A 19,475-nucleotide genomic window follows, 5' to 3' on the forward strand; every position below is an offset into this window, starting at 1 on the left:
CTGCCTCAGCCTCCCAGGTCACTGGGGTTACCAGTGTGTGCTGTTGCACCTACCTGAGTCCAGTTAATTTTTGTTTATAAATCAGTGATCACGGCTCAGTCTCCCCAGCACCTTGCCGTGTGGATATCTAGTACCTCTTTTAAACTTTTTGATTGCTTTTGTGTTTGCTGAAAGTCAAGTGACTATCTCTGTGCAGTCTATTCCTGTACTTTGTTCTGTGGATTTGTTTGTGTATCCTTACTCAATATTATGACAGTATAGCTGCTGTAACTTTAGAGGAATTCTTGGAATCTGGTAGTGTAAGTCTTCTAATGTTGTTGCTCTTTTTTTAAGTGTCGTGGCTAATATACATTGGATTTGATTTCTATTTTCCTTCCATGTGATTATGTGATTGCTTCAGTATATAGTCATTTCTGTTGATACTCAAAAGATGTGTCTCCTGCAGTGTGTCTCCATTCTGACCCTCCCACCTGTGGTAGCTTATTGTTGATTTCTGCTTTATCCCTCCTGTGTGTCTTTTTGCAAAAATAAGCATATAAACACGTGTCTATATATAATTTTTATGTATTTGTGAATACATTTATAAACCTTTTTTCTTAGAGTTAAATTACTTGGCCGTATACTCTCTGACTGTTCCTTTTTTCTACTTAATATATGCTGGAATTCACCTTCTATCAGGGCTTAGAGATTTTTTAAATTCTTTTTTTACGGTTGCTTAGCAGCCAGTATTTAGCAAGCTCTGTCTTGGCTGGAGACTCCGAGCAAATAATAAACTTGAACTCTGTGCTGCAGTGATTTCTGGGCTTTTCTGGGCCTGCTTCTGCTGGTTGCAGTGGATCACACTGAACTCAGGACCTTGGGGAAGATGTGAGCCATTCTGATGGGATGGAGTGAAAAAGTCCCCCTTTCAGGCCTGAGTGTTTAAGGCTCAAAAACACTCAGGCCTGAAAGGGGGACTTAAAGAACATAAACCAGTTTGAAAAGTAGGAAGAAAGGGAAGGAGAGGCTTTCAGACCCCAGGGCTTGCTGTCCTGCTGTAGATGTGCCTTCGTTTCGTGGTCTCTGTCCCAGTGCCCTTGACCTGTGTGCTTCACGAGGAGAGAGTGTGCCAACCAGTGTGCCCCACAGCTTTTAGCAAGCATCTGTCACACTTTCACTCAGTCTTTCCCTCTGACATAGGTGGCCCGGGAAAGTGGCCCACCCCACATGAAGAGCTTCGTGACCAGGGTTTCGTTTGGGGAGTTCGTGGGGGAAGGGGAAGAGCAAGATGATTTCCAAGAAGAACGCGGCCCGTGCTGTACTCGAGGAGCTCAGGAAGCTGCCCCCTCTGCCTGCCATGGAGCGTGTGAAGCCCAGGATCAAAAGGAAAACCAAGCCTACAGGCAAGGTGCGACCCTTTCCGAACAAAGGGCCACTATCATTGCCCCACGGGGTGGAGGGTTAGAATCCTGGTGGTGGCTGTCTCCAGAGCCAAAGGGGCAGGACTAAAAGCACATGCTAGGCATGATAGACACTTTACAGATGCCACACAAGAGCCACAGGTCAGGTAAAGACAAGGACACTGAGTGGGTGCAGGACCTCATGCCTGCCTGTGGGGCATATGGGTGAGTGGTGGAGCCTCTGTGCAGTGACCAGCTGGGTCCTGAGGTGGTGGGAGGGACATGTGAGGCAGGAGGGGAAGGAGTTTACTGAATGCTGCTTCCTTTTGGATTTTGAGCTCTACCAATGGACCTGTCAGAACATATGGATCCCTCCTCACAGCCAGAAGAGGGACGAGGTTCCACTGGGGGACGTGTGGAGTGCTAGGATTTTCTTCCTTAAACATTAGCATTACACTTTCCTTTGTGCTTAAGGGGTCCTGGAAATGCTCCTGGTAGTGGAATGGATGAGGAGTACTTGGCACAGAAGCAGGCCAACAGGCAGGAAGTAGGATTCTTAGCTTCTTCCCATCAGATGGAGGTTTTTTTTTTTTTTAAAGGGGCAGGACTAAAAGCACATGCTAGGCTTGAAAAAAAAATAACTTGGTGTAATGGTTTCTGGATTTTAAGTCATTGTTAGGGAAGCTGGAAACCATCATAGTGTGGTCTATCCTCCACATCTGTGTTTCCCATCCATGGAGTCCCTCAACCTTGGAACAAAAATACTTGGGAAAAAAATGTCTGGTGGCATTATACAGAGCTTTTTCCCTTGTCATTCTTCCCTAAACAATACAGCTTTACGTGGTATTTGCATTGTTATAAACTGTCTAGCGATGATCTAAAGTTCGGGAGGATGTACAGAAGCTCATGTGCACACTGCACCATTTTACATAAGGGACGCGTGCAGCTGGAGATTTTCGTGTTCTTGTAGGATCGGGGAACAATCCCCTGCAGATATTGAGGGACAACTGTACAGATTTCTGGGGGAGTTTTAGAAATGGGAGTTTCAAATTTTTCTCTTTATTTACTGTCATATATGGAAACTTTTTAAAGAGCAGGCACTCAGCTTGGTGTAGTGGCTCATGCCTGTATCCCAGCTCCTCTGTAGGCTAAGGCAGGGGATCGTTTAAGGCCAGCCTGGGCAACACAGTGGAAAAAAGAAAGCAAGCCTCCATTGCAGTGATGCTCGCCTGTTGAGTGAAATATTGATGTTGCTTTGGTAAGACCTCACCTCAGGATGATCAGAAAGTCATAAACATCTGATGAATTCTGAGCCATTAAGTCAGTGTGAGGTCTCATAGCTCCTGTCACATGCTGACGCTGACTCTGAACCAGCCGGGTCTTTCTTGGGAGCAACGTGGCGCACGGTTTCTCCATATAGCGTTTCTTCCTCAGCTACAGACAAGCCCAGAGTATGGCCAAGGGATGAATCCCATCAGCAGACTGGCCCAGATCCAGCAGGCCAAGAAGGAGAAGGAGCCGGAGTACACGCTGCTCACCAAGCGAGGCCTCCCCCGACGCAGGGAGTTTGTGATGCAGGTGGGTGGTGTGGCTGGGTCGCCCTTCTCTGACCACAACCAGACCCTGTATAAGTCCAGTCCAGGGGCTGGGAGCTTTCCTGAGGAGGCCAGTCCACTCTGCCATCACGAAGAATGTGCTCCTTGCAGTGATGTGGCAGTTTAGAAATGCCCACTGGCCGCTCACCTCAGGTGCTGCATGTCCACGGGAGGAAGGTGGAGAGAGCGCTTGCCTGGTGGGTTCTGGGCGAGTCTTTCTTCCTCATCTCCTTGGAGGTTTATGATGATCTTTGCAGAAGATCAACAGATCTGTTCCTGTTCCGTGTGCAGGGCCTGGACCATGGAGTTGGCTCTTCCTTAGACTAGGGTGACACTCACAGGGGCACGGAGGGTTTCTCCTTGTGCTGGGTTTATTAAACAGTTACTTCTCATGGGCACCTTAACTTACTTGAAACCTGAATTTAATTATTTTCTAATGAAAAACAGAATACAGCAGTCTTTCCCTATTCTGAGGTTTTACTTTCTGGAGTTTTACCCTGGTCACCCTGGGTCTAAAAATATTAAATGGAAAATTCCAGAAATAAACAATTTGTAAGTTTTTTTTTTTTAAGAGAAGAGAAGAGAAGAGAAGAGAAGAGAGAGAGAGAGAGAGAGAGAGAGAGAGAGAGAGAGAGAGAGAAGGAATCTTCTTTGTAGATGGACACAATACAATGCCTTTATTTTTTTTTTATGTGGTGCTGAGAATCAAACCCGGGTCCCACGCGTGCTAGGCGAGCGCTCTACCGCTGAGCCACAATCCCACCCCAACAATTTGTAAGTTTTAAGTTGCACACCATTCTGAGTAGCAGGGTACCTTGAGCCATTCTGCTCCCTCCCAGAAAATTCTTTTGTCCAGCGTACGCACGGTGTATACTCCACCTGCTCATTCACCATGTAGTAGCCACATTGATTACTAGATGGACTGTCATGGTGTCAGGGCCTGGTGACTGCAGTGTTGGGCGTCCACTGAGGGGTTGGAATGTGCCTTCTCAGATAAAGGACCTGCTGCATTTGACTCTTGTGTGGCAATTTGCAGCTCATGAACTGTCTGTCATCCTGGTGTTTCTTCTGCTGTGTCAGGAGACGAGAGGAAATGAGCCTCACATTCTCTAAGAGGAAACCACACTTTGTGGAGAGGATCGGTTTGCCCGAGACCGGTGGCTGGGAGACAGCCAGATGGGAATCATCCTAGGACCCTCTTCAACCAGGGAAGGGTTTCCTTGATCCTGTCCTTGTGACATTGTGCTTTTGGTTTTAGCAGCAGGGTACCTTGGTCAGGACCAATTTAGGAAGAGGGTGTAAGCAGGTGTGCCAGAATATGTTTAGCAACCAGCTTTTAGGGAAAGGTGGCATGGCCGGAAGGAGGTGCCCAGGCAGATGTTTCTAGAAGCACATGCACGCACATTTGGGCATATTCTAGATTCCACTGATGGAAAGGGGTGTGGCACACAGCTTGGATAGGATTCTCTTTTATTTATTTATTTTTATACATAACGGTAGAATGTATTTTGACATATCACACATATATCGAGTGTAACTTCCCATTCTTGGGAAAGTTATATTGTTGTATGTTCATATATGAACATAGGGAAGTTACGGAAGACCCATCCCCCCTCCCTCACATATAATTCTCTTTATCATAAATTTCATACACTTAGAACTTCATTGTGAAAATTACCAACACCAGTGTAACAGAATCAGCACTTAATGCTTTATTACAAGTTCCGGTTTAGCTGGGCACATCTGTGATTGATCTCAGCTACTTGGGAGCATCACAAATTCAAAGCCAGCCTGGGCAACTTAGCAAGACCCTGTTTCAAAATTTAAAATAATAAAAAGGGCTGGAGATATAGCTCAGTGGTAGAGTGCCCCTGAGTTCAGTCCTCAGTACCAAGGGGGAAAAGAAAAAACTGTATCCAGTTTAGCAAAGAGGTTGCTCGTGTTATCGACAAATCCATAATTTAGATTTTAATTCTAGCATGAATTTTTTTTTTTAAAGAGAGAGTGAGAGAGGAGAGAGAGTGAGAGAGAGAGAGAGAGAATTTTTAATATTTATTTTTTAGTTCTCGGCGGACACAACATCTTTGTTGGTATGTGGTGCTGAGGATCAAACCTGGGCCGCACGCATGCCAGGCGAGCGCGCTACCGCTTGAGCCACATCCCCAGCCCCATCTAGCATGAATATTGGTTGATGGTTTTGTTTACCTTAACAAATAAGATGAAAGGAAAGCCATGACAATGTGACTTTGCCCATTTATAAATGATCAGTGCTTTCTCTGCTGAACTGGATAGCTTTTACAGCCTAGCAAATGCTTCAGTTTCTTGTAGAGTTTAATGGCTGCAGACTTAACATACTTTTAAACTTAATCTGCATTAATAACCTTTTCTCCATCACTTTTAAGTTCAGAATTTGTCAGTAAATAACTTAATATCAAATAGGAACACTGGTGGATGTCTGTGCTGCATATATTCCCACAACAGCTGATTGCAAGTTTTTATAGCACCTCTGGTCTTGGAGTTCGGAAGAGAGATGTGCGGTGGCAGAGAGGCGCACTGTCGTATCCGACTTCCTCACATTGATATGATGATGGGCAGCCCCTCAGGAGCAGAGATGGCTGAAATGTAGTCAAGTGGGATGTGCTGAGTTTTGAGTATTCAATATCTCTGTGAAGTATACGCTTATGTCATCTACGGTTTCATAAAGGCCATGTTTAACAGCCAGCTCTCTAAATTCCTAGATATTCAGTAACTGGCTCCCGAGGAGTGGGGCAGGCAAGCTGCAGAGCAGCCTGTCAACCCTGCCATCCAGCTTTGCCCGTTGCCAGGTTCCTTGGCCAGCATGCCAGCCCATGCCTGCTTGTTGCTGAGGGTAAGCACTGCCTGTTCTGACTGCCTTGTTCAGGTGAAGGTGGGAAACCACACTGCAGAAGGAACGGGCACCAATAAGAAGGTGGCCAAACGCAACACAGCTGAGAACATGCTGGAGATCCTTGGTTTTAAAGTCCCACAGGCCCAGCCCACCAAACCTGCACTCAAGTCAGAGGAGAAGGTAAGCGCTCAGGGTCCTGCTTACAGCATGGCTTCCTCCCCAGCCCTGGGAACCCCCGGCACCTGCGGGGCAGGCCCAGGGCGAGGTGTCCCCCTCCTCCCTGCAGCATAGCCGCTCTGCCAGCAGCCTCTGAACAGTTTGGACCAGATAGTGCACTTGGGGATTTCCTGCCCAGGGGCTCCAGACAAGGCTTGGGGCCAAGCACTTACGTGTCAGTGTCCTTGCAGTCTGTGGAGACTTCACTGGAGGGCAGCTTGTTCCTGTCAATGTTTGTAGGATGATGGGGCCCGACTTCAAGGAGGGTGATTCTGTCATTTGTGCTTTGAAAGTGAAGCCTACAGGAAAGATTGATAATGCTTACACTTCTATTGTGGAGAAGGCTTTGGTTTTTCTGGGCCAGTGAGCTGGTGTGATATTAGGCCAAATCTGTGGTATTGGGAATTCTTTTGTTTTAATAGAACACAAGATGAAAGTGATCCCATATTGAAAAATCACTTTTGCCAGCACGGCCTTGGATGCCCTCTTATTTCCAGTCACTGACAACCTGTTGGGATAAACCTGAAATCAGGAGTGGCCACTCATCTCTGCCAGTTGTATTGATAAAGGCCACACAGTTCATCATTGGGACCCCAAACATTTGTCATAGAGTTGGTATTTTGGTTTTTCATTTCAAAAATCTTGTAGAGCATTCATTAGCATCCTTTTCTTTTTAGTTTTCAGAAAGAGATCAAATTTTAGATAGCAACATCCCCCTAAAGTGTTACCTTAAGAAGTGTCAACTGATTCCTAGGTTGGGAATCGGCTCCAGGAAACAGTCTTGATACGTGGTCAGCTTCCATCTAAGAGCTCCTTTCCCACTTGGATCTGCTCTGACAGACTAGCACCTTCTTCTGGTCAAGCCCCCCACCTCCACCCCCACCCCATGCTCTGAGGGAGAGTGGCTCTGCCTGTGTGGGGCTGTCGCCATCCTAGGTGTTCTGTGGATGGGCAGGTGTCGGGTAGGGCAGGGTTTTCCCGCTGAAGACCTCGTTTGAGCCAGTTGGGTTTGTAGTTCTGGGTAGCAGGAACTGCGATGTCAATGGCTTCATTTATACTCATACCTGTCCTTCTCCCCCCCCCCTTCCCATTTAAGACACCAATAAAGAAACCAGGGGATGGAAGAAAAGTAACCTTTTTTGAACCTGGCTCTGGGGACGAAAATGGGACTAGTAAGTGTGATCTTCGTGTGATCCAGATGTGGTCCTGGGGATTGCATGCTTCCTGAGTGAGCGGTGTGACTCGTGGTGTTTGGAGCTGGGGTGGCGGGCAGTGGGTGCAGTGTGGGGCGTCCTCTGGCGGTGTATGTGGGTTTGTGTTTATCTGTGTGTCCCTCCTCAGGTAATAAAGAGGACGAATTTAGGATGCCTTATCTCAGTCATCAGCAGCTGCCTGCTGGGATTCTTCCCATGGTGCCCGAGGTCGCCCAGGCCGTAGGAGTTAGTCAAGGACATCACACCAAAGATTTCACCAGGGCAGCTCCAAATCCTGCCAAGGTCACGGTAACTGCCATGATAGCCCGAGAATTGTTGTACGGGGGCACTTCACCCATTGCCTTCCCTAAGATGAGCGCCCCCTGCAGACCAGTCTCAGGCCAGCCCTCTGCCCTTCCTCTGGGTTGTACTAATGTGGGCTGCGCTGTTCTCTCATTGTCCTTCTTTCTGGGAGTGCAGCAAACTCTCCTGAGTCCCTGGGACCCTCATCATTTCTCAGGAGTCATTCTTCAACTTCCCAGACTACCTTGCAGACAAGAAAAATGCTAATGTAAGTTTTCCTCTGGTGTAGTGTCAAGGAGGTGTTAGGATTTGCACTGAACAGGATTTTAAAAAGGAAGTTGATATTGCTGTTCATGTAAACCCCACTTCCAAAGACTTGAAATTAAGTATAATAGGCACAATCTTGCCACAGAGCTACTGTTATTCCTCTACAAAATCAAAGTTTAACAGTCAAGGCAAAGACAAAGGACATCGATTTAAGGTAAATTATAGCTAAATATATATAGGATCATATTTTATATCTTTACAAATACCAAGCAAATTTGCTGATATTTGTGATAATATATGAAAGCACAGTATTAAGGATTTTCCATTCATTTTAACATTTGGCTAAAAACCATTCATATTTCTCCACAGCAGGATTCAATATTAAATATTTATTCAAAAAATTTCCAGATTGGATTTGTTCCCTTGGATTTGATCTATGAAAATCCTTTGAGAAGTTTAAAGATGAAGGCAATAAAGAATATTCTTGCTTCTATAATGGCCCTGATAAGTCCGTTCTGCTGTTATGAGATGTTAGATAAGATACTTCAGGATACATCTATGATGATGCATCATCTGACAATAACTTTCCCCAAACAGGAAGAACTTTTTATATGTCTTTATTACTGTTCTACGGGAATGTCTACTAATGGGTCTACAACTGATTTGGGATAAGCAAAAGACATAAGACAGTTGGTAAGTAAAAAAAATTAAACATTTGGAAAAATTATCAATATCACTAAGAATGATACATTACAGTCTTTCAACTATCCAAATAGAAATAATTTTAAACACAGTTTGTGATGATTGATTGTATATCTTTTTCTGACAAGTGGCTGTTCTGTTCATTAGCCCATTTATTGATTTGATTGGATTTGTTTGTTTGTTTGGTGTTAAGTTTTTTGAGTTCTTTATAAATCCTGGAGATAGTGTTCAACATCTCTAGCAATTAGAGAAATGAAAATCAGAACTACTCTAAGATTTCATCTCACTCCAATCATAATGGCAGTTAATAAGAATACAAGCAACATTAAGTGTTGGGGAGGATGTGGGGAAAATGCACACTCATACATTGCTGGTGGGACTGCAAATTGGTGCAACCAATCTGGAAAGCAGTATGGAGATTCCTTAGAAAACTTGAAATGGAACCACCATTTGACCCAGCTATCCCACTTCTCAGTTTATACCCAAAGGACTTAAAAACATTCTACAGTGATGCAGCCACATCAATGTTTTAGCAACACAATTCACAATAGCTAAACTGTAGAATCAACCTAGATGGCCTCCTAGATGAATGGATAAAGAAACTGTGGTATATATACACAAGAGAATATTACTCAGCATTGAAAGAAAATAAACTCATGGCATTTTCTAGTAAGTGGATAGAGTTGGAGAATATCATGACAAGTGAAGTAAGCCAATCCCCAAAAACCAAAGGCAGAATGTTTTCTCTGGTAAGTGGATGCTGATCCATAATGGGAGTAGGGGGTAGCATGTGAGGAATGGAGGAACTTTGGATAGGGCAAAGGGGAGGGAGGGGCAGGGAGGGGGCATGGGGGTAGGAAAGACGGTGGAATGAGATGGACATCATTACCCTAGGTACATGTATGAAGAAACGAATGGTGTGACTCTACTTTGTACAACAATAGAAATGAAAAATTATGCTCCATTTGTGTACTCTGAATTGAAATGCATTCTGCTGTCATGAATAACAAATCAGAAAAATTAATAAATTAATTAACTAAAACAAACAAACAAAAAACATTACTGTGTTTAAAGAGATGAGGCAAGAGTTGAGACCATCTCAGCTACTGGGAAGCTGCCAGAACATGTGTGCTGGCCAGCCTCCCTGTGCCCCTGCAGATCCAGATTCTGCCCTCTTCCCTTCTGATCTGTGTCCTGGGGGTTTCAGTCACCTTAACAGAGCACATCACTGGGGCTCCCTTACCTCCATCTTCTTGTTAGCCTCAGCCACTGGGAGACACCACCAGGAGAGCAGTGACCAGGGGTTGGAAGGCACCATAGCTAGGAGTGTGAGGCCATTTTCAGGAGCCTCAGAGCTTATTAGTTTTAAAGAATTGCCCTTCTCCTTGCTTTGTTGGTAGTGGCCTCTCACACTGTGAGCCCTGGGGTTCTTCTCCATCTCCTACTCATTCCCCTTACCTTGGCTATACTGTATACACTATCCCCACATTAAATCCTTCTTACCCATACCTTTTAGGTTTCCTATCTATCTCCTGCCAGGACCCTGAAGATGTGGCACATCTCACTCATAGGACCATACAGATCCACACAGGAACTTAACCAAGTGAAGACATTCTTCATTACAATCAGTTTCTACCCTGTCCTTCCATTGTGAAACCCTGTTGCCTTTGCCTCTCTTGTACCTGGTCACTCTTTTCCTTGTAGAGCTCCCTATTTTTCCGTTTGGGAACCACACCTCTTTATCTGTCAGTGCACAGAACTTAGGTGAAGCTGTTCTCGGTACCGACTGGAGCTCCACATATGATCCAGTAAATCCAATTAGATTTCAATTCAGGACCTGTGTGGGAACGACTGGAGCACAGAGGCCTCCACTCATGGAGATAGCAAGGTATAGGAGAAATAAACCTGGAGCTATCAGGCCAAGGAGAGAGGGCTTGACTGAGAATAAACGTATAAAGTGGACGGGGAACACAGAGATGGAGGTGTGCCTAATATTAGTATTGGAATCCTTGCATCCTAGCATGCCTGAAGCTCATAATTGGACATCCTAGTTATCAGAGTCTATATGTCCATCTCCCTTTTTCTTGAGTCGAGCATTTTGTCACTTGCAACTGTAAGATTACTGACTATAAGGCCTTCTCCCAATGAAAACATGTATTTGGGGAGAGTGAAAGTGGAGAGTATTCGAGAATGGGCCTTTTAAAAATGTGTTAATCATTCAGATTTATAGTGTTGTTTGTAGTCAGGGCCCTAACACTGCATTCATGGAAGATTGATTGAGGGCTGTTTTTATGATTCTGATGCTTCCACTACCCGTGTTGTCTCTTTAGTTCTCTAAAATCTGTAAGAGATGGGACAATGCCAAACCAAAAGACCCACGGTATTTTGAACTCTGAGGTGCAGATCCATGCGTGAACTGGTGCAAACAAAGAACAATGGTGGCCAGCAGCCGAATGCCATGTTTAAGTATTGTTTTCAAGTGCCATTTCACTAGGCCTTCTCAGATGACAGGGTTCACTGGCAGGAAAACTGTTATTGCAACAATCATTATCCCCATTTACTGCCTATTAGAATGTGAGTCACTGGGAGGTCAAACTGTCCCCAAAGCCTAGTGTTCTAAGGTCAAACTCGAGGTACAGCAATCAGGTGTGAGGACAATGGCAAAGGTTCAATCCTGTGAAATGAAGAGCATGGTAACTCTCAAGAGATGGCACAAAGAGTTTTACTATCACCAACACATCACATACCTTGGGGAAAGAAATCAGAGTGACAATGACAACTTTATGCAAAGTTCTTTCCCACAGCTGTCCTCTGAGATGCAGACAATCTCTTCATTAAAGATACCACTTCTCACTCATTTGTTTTAAAGACACTACTTCTCATTAATTTGAAATAATTCTAGATTAGTGTGGAGTTGCACAAACAGTACGGAGAGCCCCGTGTGCCCTACTCCCGGTTTCCTCTTGTGGTTATATTTTACGTATTACTGTACGATATCAATTGGGATTTGCCTGACACAAAGTAGGTGCTCATCAAAAATGACATTTAGAACTGTCTGGCTTAAAAATGCAAATAAAATACAAGATAATACATGAGTCATCACACAGCAGTTGCTTAAGAAATTATTTTTTAAATTTTTTTTTATGTTTTACTTTTAGGTGGACACAATATCTTTATTTTATTTTTACATGGTACTGAGAATCGAACCCAATGCCTCACACATGCTAGGAGGGCATGCTACCACTTGAGCCACATCCCCAGCCCCAAGAAATTCTTGCTTTTACCATCATTGCAATCATTTAAAAATGTGTAATTCAGTCATCCCTATAGGACCTGTGTCATTTATAATGAGTATGCTCATCAAAAACCACATAAAACCTTTGTAGCAAAAATGTTGACTTCTTTGCTCAAGGCAACAGTTCTTTTGAGTTTGGGTTACTTTCTCTGCCCTTCACAATATCACCATGAAAAATCAAACTCTTCATCAACTAACTCATTCATCTATTCAACAATTGGTGACCCTGTGACACCTGCCACATATTCATATGTTGGGGAATCAATGCTGATTAAAACAAATTTACTATATAGTGCAGTAAGGCATGCAGTCTGTTGGAACGGAGAAGAAATCTACATAAACTGCAAGAGAGATAATCAGACCGTGAAAGGAGACAGGTGGTTACAAGCACTAAGGGGCTAGGGAAAACCTTGGAGGGCGCCGTTTTCCTTACCTTTTCTGCAAGCCAGCCAAGGTGCCTGATCTCTCGGCTTCCAGCAATGCCTGTTTTTCCCAGCTGCTCTCTGACCTCAGCAATCACTCGGCTCACCAGGTCACTAACATTGGCATGAATGGCACTAAACCAGGCCTGAGCCGTGGCTGAATCCTTGCTCCTTAGTATCACAGTGTGCTTAGCATCTGGAGAGTGGATTTCAAGCTGCCTGGAGAAGAAGAGAAAGAAGGATTAGAAAGGTCCCCGGCAGACCAGGTCTCAGAAAGATGAGCTAATTCTTTCCTCTTTTAGACATTTTAGACTGTGTCAGCATCTCATGATTTACCTTCATGGTCCCACCATTCATTCATTCACTCATCTTGTTCATCCACAAATGTTTATCTATCACCAAGACACTGATCTACGTATATACAGGGAATGTGTTGTGCAACACCAAATCACCTGAATTGAGGATATCTGTTACCCTTAATCCTTCTTATCCAGCTTACTAGAAGTATCATCAAGACTTCCAAACTGTGAGCTGATACTCATTCAATCCACAGAGGATTTAGTAAGATACATCACAGATGTTACCAGCAGGAAGGAGAACAAAATATCTAGCCACATGTTTAATCCTACTGCCCAGTGTTAATCAATTGAGAATATTTTGGAATAAAATATGTTCAAACATTGTAATCTTTAGGAACCATGTTGGTGGTACACTTAACTACCACTTAATCCTTGGACTCCTATATCCAGGAAGTTAATTATCCTAGGAAGGGGTAACAATAGGTAAAAGTGCACTAAGATTATTGTATTTTAAGCCAAGCACCAAAACTTATGCCAGAACTCAAACTGGATCACCTGAGATACAGAGTGAAATAGCTACTTACTATAATTGTGGTAAAAAGGAGGAAATTCTAGATGGGTACTTTGTAACTTCTTAATTTGAAGTAATTCTAGATTAATGTGGAGTTGCACATTGTGCGGAGAGCCCCACATGCCCTATACCCAGTTTCCCCTTGTGGTTTTATTTTACGTATTATAGTACAATATCAAAACTAGCAATTGACATTGGTACAACAGGAGTGTGCAGTTCTGTGCCATTTTATCATGTGTATATTTGGTAAGCACACTGACATCGAGATTCAGAACTATTCCATTGCCACAAAGATCCTCCAGCTACTCCTATATAGTCACATGTTCCCCTCCTCATCACCATCCTAAATCCTAGGCAGTCACTCACCTGCTCTCCATCTCTATAATTTTGAGAAAGACACTTTTTATCATAGGGAGGAAAATATCTTATTTATTACTTCATATATGCCAGAAATAATATCATCTATTCATTCATGTTTGTATTAGAAAAATATGAGGATTAGAAAATTCAAAACTGATTAAAATTTTCCACTTGTTCATTTCCTTTCATTCCTTAATAGTATGCTAAGATTCCCTGAGACTTTACTATGTGCTAAGTAAAGTTTTAAATCCTTTTATGTTATTCTATCTAATGTTCCTAATAGTCCTATAGTCTGATAGTGTTAACCCTACTTAACAAGAAAAAGCTGAAGTTTGGAAAGAGAAAGACGTAATTTGCTCAAAGTTGCTCAAAGTCACATAGTTAGCGATGCTGGGGTGCAGACCCTTGTAATGTAGGCTCAAAAGCCAATGGATTCAAATTCTGCATTAAAATGTCTCTGCTTTAAATTGAGGACGCCAAACCACTATCTTCCACTTTGGTCTGAAGTCCAGTATAAGCCTCAACAATCATGCCCAATAGTGTCCTCCTTAGCTCCTGAGTTGCAAAATCAGTTTTGCACATCAGCTGAAAGTTAGTAATCCCAAGCAACCTGCCCTCATTAACATTTGAAATGAACCTTTGAGAGTAAACCTTTTAAGTTATAAACTTAAATTGTAGAAAAAGGAATGATTTGGAAAGTGGGATGTCTCTAGAGGAGTTTTAGCAATTCACATTCTTGGTAAGAAATTTGCAAAAGAAGTCTCTTTAGTGAGACTAAGTTTTAAGCGATAAAACAGGGAATCTGTAGATGTCATTGGTCTTCAACTAGATGGAAGAAACCCTTTTGCTTCTCAGGTACTTTTCAAAGAAATGGGCAATAAATCTTGGTGGAATTTTCTTTCCTTCCAAAATTATTACTCTTCAGTGAAGTTGCATGGCAGAGTACAAGCCAGGATTTTCGAAACGAATTAAAGAGGGATCAACTTGCTTTTCAGAGTATTCCATCAATATTAATTAATTCAGGAATTTAAAATATGCCAATATTTTATGTACAAGGTTTTCTTACAAAGACCTGCACTTAATTGTAAAGAAATGACACTTAGGAAGCAGCCATTCCCCAGCAAGCTCTTGCGCGCGCGCGCTCTCTCTCTCTCTCTCTCTCTCTCTCTCTCTCACACACATACACACACACACACACACACACACACACACACACACCATGGTGCCAGCAAAAACAAAAAGAGCATATTGTCTCTAGAGATGCCAGCATGGTCCTAGGAGAAAGGTGACTTATAAACAGAGTTACAGTCTTGTGATGTGGAGGCCCTTTCTTGCAGATTTTGACAGCATTTATCATTATTATTAATTTTTAAATACATAGCACATGGAAAAATGCACAAATTGTATGTGTAAAGCCTGAATGGATATTTATGTAACCACTACTTAAGAAATAATAAATATAAGCTTCCCAGGAGTCTCTTCTGTCCTTCAGTTCTAGGGTCCAACCTCCAAAATAATCATTCTTAGAAGTTCTGTCTCCATGGATTACTTTTGTCCCTGTAATTCTCTAGTACTTTTTTTTTCATTTGTTGTGTTATGGCTTGGATCTGAAGGCTCAGGTGGCTTGGTCTGTAATGCAGCAATGCTCAGAAGTGGAGCTCTGGGAAGTGACTGAATTAGGAGGGCGCTAACCTCATCAGTGTGTCCATCCACTGAGACATGCAGGGCTGAATGGTTTATCTGGAGGTGGCAGAAACTGTAAGAGGTGGACCCTGGTTGGAGGAAGCAAGTCACTTGGGGTGGACCCTAGAAGGTTGTTTCTTGTTCCTGGCCCTGAGTTGTTCTCGTCAGACAAACACAGTGACAAAAAAAACCTGGTGAACACATTGTGGTTGTTGCCTGAAGTGTGAGGAGGATCCTGAACTATGTCAGAGGCAATGTTTAACTACCCGGTCCCACCCTTTTTAGCACTGGTTTGCCAAGTGTGGCCACAGACCAGCAGCATTCATATCATGTGGGAACTTACTGGAAATATTAGAAATGAACATTATTGGTTCCCCTGGGGGGTGGGGCTCTGCAATCTTCCTCCAGTAAACCTAATGCAATTCAGGTTTGAGAAGACCTGCCTTAGAGGTTCATAAGAAAAATCATTGAGTTGGGTTGGTTGCCACACTTCCTTAATAGCCTGGGTAGACTTGCTGAATGGTGAATTGCACTCTCCCAGGCCAGTTCTCAAAGACAGAACACATAGAGAGGCCTATGGCTTTTTACAGTTAAAAAATTATACACACACACATACACACACACACACACACACACACACACATATATATATATATATATACACACATACATACATATAAATCAATCAAGCAGCAAAGGTTCTCAATCAAAAGTATTCCTCAGAAACCCTTGAATAGTTTTTTTTAACCATTTAGTTAAATATAGATGTTTGGACTCCGTCCCAAACCTATTGAATGAGACTCTCTGGTAACTAAAGCCTGGGTATATGCTTCACAGGTTCCACAAGTTATATGAATTAGAGTCATGGCAATCCCTCTAAGTCCAGGCTTGAGCTCCCTAAAGAGCTGTGGCACCTCTGGGTAGTTGTTACCAGAAGGGCAATAGAACAATAGAATAGAGAGTGTGTTAGTAATCTATTGCTGAGTAACAATTTTACCCAAAATTAATAGCTTAAAACTTCAAACATTTATTATCTTGCAGTTCCTGTGGGTATTGAAATAGGGCAGTGGCTTAGCTGGTTGTTTCTAGTTCAGGGACCCTTTTGAGTTTGCAGTCAACAGGGGCTGCAGACATCTGAAGGCTTGGTTGGGGCTGAGGGTTAACTACTACCATGACACACTCTTCTGGCTGTTGGCAGGAGGCCTCATTTCTTTACCACACGGAATCCTCCAGAGGCTGCTTGAGTGTTTCATGTAATATTTAGTACCATAAACTAAGAGATTTAACTTGGTTTCCCAAACTAAGTGGTTTGGAGTCATTCGTCACCCCCCACAAAGGAACTGCAATGCCTTTTATGACCTGGTCTCCAAAGTCTTATCATGACTTCTGACTTTTTTTAGAGAGAGAATTTTTTATTATTTATTTTTTAGTTCTCGGGGGACACAACATCTTTGTTGGTATGTGGTGCTGAGGATCGAACCTGGGCCACACGCATGCCAGGCGAGCGCGCTACTGCTTGAGCCACATCCTCAGCCCATGACTTCTGACTTTTTCTTTTTCTTAGATGTGAGTCACTAAGTCCAGTGCACATTCAAGAGGAGGAGATTTAAGCTTTTCTAGGATACAAGGAAGAATATCGTAGAATTTTTAGACATATCTTAAAACCACTAGAGGGAGACTTCTGATGAAACCAAATTCTGGAAACAACCTCTTTCCAAATGGAGAGGGAGTTCTTGGTGCTGTGGACCTGCAGCGTGTAAAGAGCTTGCTGATTCTCCTGGAGATGGAGAATACCATTCCCTTGGAGCTGTGGCTCTGGATTGTAAGATGAGGCATATAGAGGTATTTTGGTAGGGGTCAATGTCAGCAGAAAATGAGAAATGATCACTCATTGGCGCCATATGTGAGTAGCATGAACCCAACAAAAAATGATGATGGGTGAATGTTGATTGAACTGGGGAGGGTTTGATACAGAAAAATATCATTTGCATAATGAAGAAATCAAAGAATTCAGTAATGTACATTCATCTTCTTCCCCTCCAACAAAATTCAAAGATAAAAGGGATATAAACTTCCTTTTTTGGAGGGGGGGCGGGTAACTGGGGATTGAACTCAGGGACACTTAACACTGCTCTATTTTGTATTTTATTTAGAGACTGGCCTCATTGAATTGCTTAGCGCCTCCCTTTTGCTGAGGCTGGCTTTGAACTCGTGTACCTCCTGCCTCAGCCTCCCAAGCTGCTGGGATTACAGGTGTTCACTACCTCACCCAGCAAAACTTCCTTTTTTAATACCAATAAACTCTACAATCTAAAGCAAATGTAATTACCTGATAGTCCTAAAGTCTACAAATCCTTAGAGTGAAAACTCTAGATTCTGGATAAGGTGGTCTTATGTACACAAAAAATCTCCATTACTTAGTATAAACTTAAAATATATACATACACATACATACATTTATTACTTTATTTCATTTTACTAAAATCTAGTCCACTACAATGAATATTCCACTGCATAAAGAGACAAATTTCTTTCCTGGGGTAGCTGTGCAGTGGTTTCTCCAGCAACCCACTTTCTGGAGGTGGGTTATGGATTCAGATTGGCTCTGAGACTTGTTGGTTGGGAGGCATTACTCAAATTAATTAACCACCTTAAATCCTCAATTTCTTTATTTGCAGAATGGCCCTATTTATTTGCCTCTCAAGAAAATTGGGAAGATTAAATGAAATAACATATGCTTGAGATTTACAGTTCCAATCTCATCTCAATCAATATTTCTAGTTTATAATGTATAATCTTCTCAAATTTGTGTAAAATAAAAAGGTAGTAGTTTCATGAGGCAAGGAAAGACCTTCAGAGCAGGCTGTGGTTCCACTCCGTTCCAGAACACTTGGACTTAGAGGAAAATGCAAGTCCCAAGAAAAACTAAAAAGTCACACAAAGACTATTTGTAGCATCCTGGAATGGAAAAAATAATAATAATTTAGTATGCATGACTCTTCCAAGATTTGGAAAGATTTGGGACAAAGCTGATAATGTCATTCCTTATCCCATCTACCTTTGTTCCAACCACCAGAGCTACATGAGGCTCATGTTCAGGAGGTTGGGTTAATGTGAGTATGGCTACAACTAGAGCTAGAACCATCTGTGTTGAAGTCCCTTTTCTTTCTTATAGCCTGAGCTAACTTGTGACTAGAGGGCTGAAAGAGATTAAAAAATGCTGTAATCTTTCTCCAATTTGTTTTGATGGCAACATATTTAAAAAGAATCAACTTAGGGTCAAATATTAGTGGTACACATACCTTTAAAAAGGCAGCTTCAATTCCAGTAATTACTTAATCGATCTATAAATGTAGAGAGGGAGAGAAAGATGGGGGAAAGGACATAGGAAGAGGGGAGGGAAGAAGAGGAAGAGAAACATAAGAGAAATAAGAGAAACTCAAGGGTGAGAAGCCACAACTAAGGAGTGTGTGAAAAGTACCTAAGTCATGGTCAATGTCCTTAAAGTCAGAGAGCCAGAGATGTGGGATACAATGGAAGCGAGAAAAGCACTAGAGAGGAAAGAGAATGGTGTGATCTAGTTGATGTAAAATGATCTATAGAAACTATGCTTGTAAATACTCAGACCCTTCTTGGAGAGGTGTAGAATCAGGTTCAATTAGGAGGGAAACTGAGTGATAGGAGACGACCGGGGGAGGCCGGGAGAGTTCATTGTAACTTAGCAACTGTTGAGGTTGGTTCCACTGCATACATCGTGTTTTTCACTGTATTTAAACAGAGCAGGAGAAGGAAGAGCAGCAGGATTATTAGTAAGCTGTCATTTAATCAATAGTGATTAAAACAGCCTTGAGTCAAGTCCAAGCTCTGTCGTTTATGAGCTATGCCTCCTCACGGACATCTGTGACATCAGTTTCTACTCCCTAGTCTTTTAGTAACATCCTCTTCCTATGTGGTCTGGGAATGGAGGGTTCAAAGGTTGTAGATGTGAGCCATTTGGGCCAAGGAGATTCAAACCCAGAAATTCTGTTGGAGTCAGTGCTAAAGAAACGTTGTCCCTCACCTGTCAGATATATAATCACAGGTCTGCTGATGGCCATCATGCCATTAAAAGAGGAGGCTCTCTGCAAATAAAGCCAACACAGAGGAAAGCAGAACTGAACATGAGAGACAGGAACTCAGTTCTACCTGTCACTGTGGCTATCCTTGGACCCTTGCATGTTCCCCTTTCTTGCTTGAGTCAGTTCAGCTACTGGTCGAATACAACTAAATTGCCTGACCCATACACGGATCATAAATAGGTCACTCAATTTCTATGAGCCTC

At 42.8% G+C, this 19,475-nt stretch overlaps 1 long non-coding RNA gene and 1 pseudogene across 2 annotated transcripts in view; one reads left to right on the plus strand and one right to left on the minus strand.

The window, feature by feature from the left end:
- The window catches only part of LOC308640057 (double-stranded RNA-binding protein Staufen homolog 1-like), a 50,334-nt pseudogene extending 42,589 nt beyond the window's left edge, over window positions 1-7,745 (plus strand). Inside the window, exons 5-10 of the transcript XR_014024369.1 lie at window positions 1,180-1,387; window positions 2,814-2,957; window positions 5,877-6,023; window positions 7,156-7,231; window positions 7,401-7,645; window positions 7,728-7,745. The product of XR_014024369.1 is annotated as a double-stranded RNA-binding protein Staufen homolog 1-like (transcript). The remainder of the gene's footprint in view (window positions 1-1,179; window positions 1,388-2,813; window positions 2,958-5,876; window positions 6,024-7,155; window positions 7,232-7,400; window positions 7,646-7,727) is intronic.
- Window positions 7,746-9,615: 1,870 nt separating this feature from the next.
- On the minus strand, window positions 9,616-18,500 carry LOC308640062. Its single transcript, XR_014020162.1, has 3 exons — window positions 18,457-18,500; window positions 12,253-12,460; window positions 9,616-11,198 (listed from the first exon to the last, which is right to left on the minus strand). It is a non-coding gene; the product is annotated as an uncharacterized lncRNA (long non-coding RNA).
- Window positions 18,501-19,475: the final 975 nt, after the last annotated feature.

This window comes from Spermophilus citellus (assembly GCF_964194105.1).
Source record: "Spermophilus citellus genome assembly, contig: SCAFFOLD_297, whole genome shotgun sequence".
Lineage (NCBI taxonomy): Eukaryota > Metazoa > Chordata > Mammalia > Rodentia > Sciuridae > Spermophilus > Spermophilus citellus.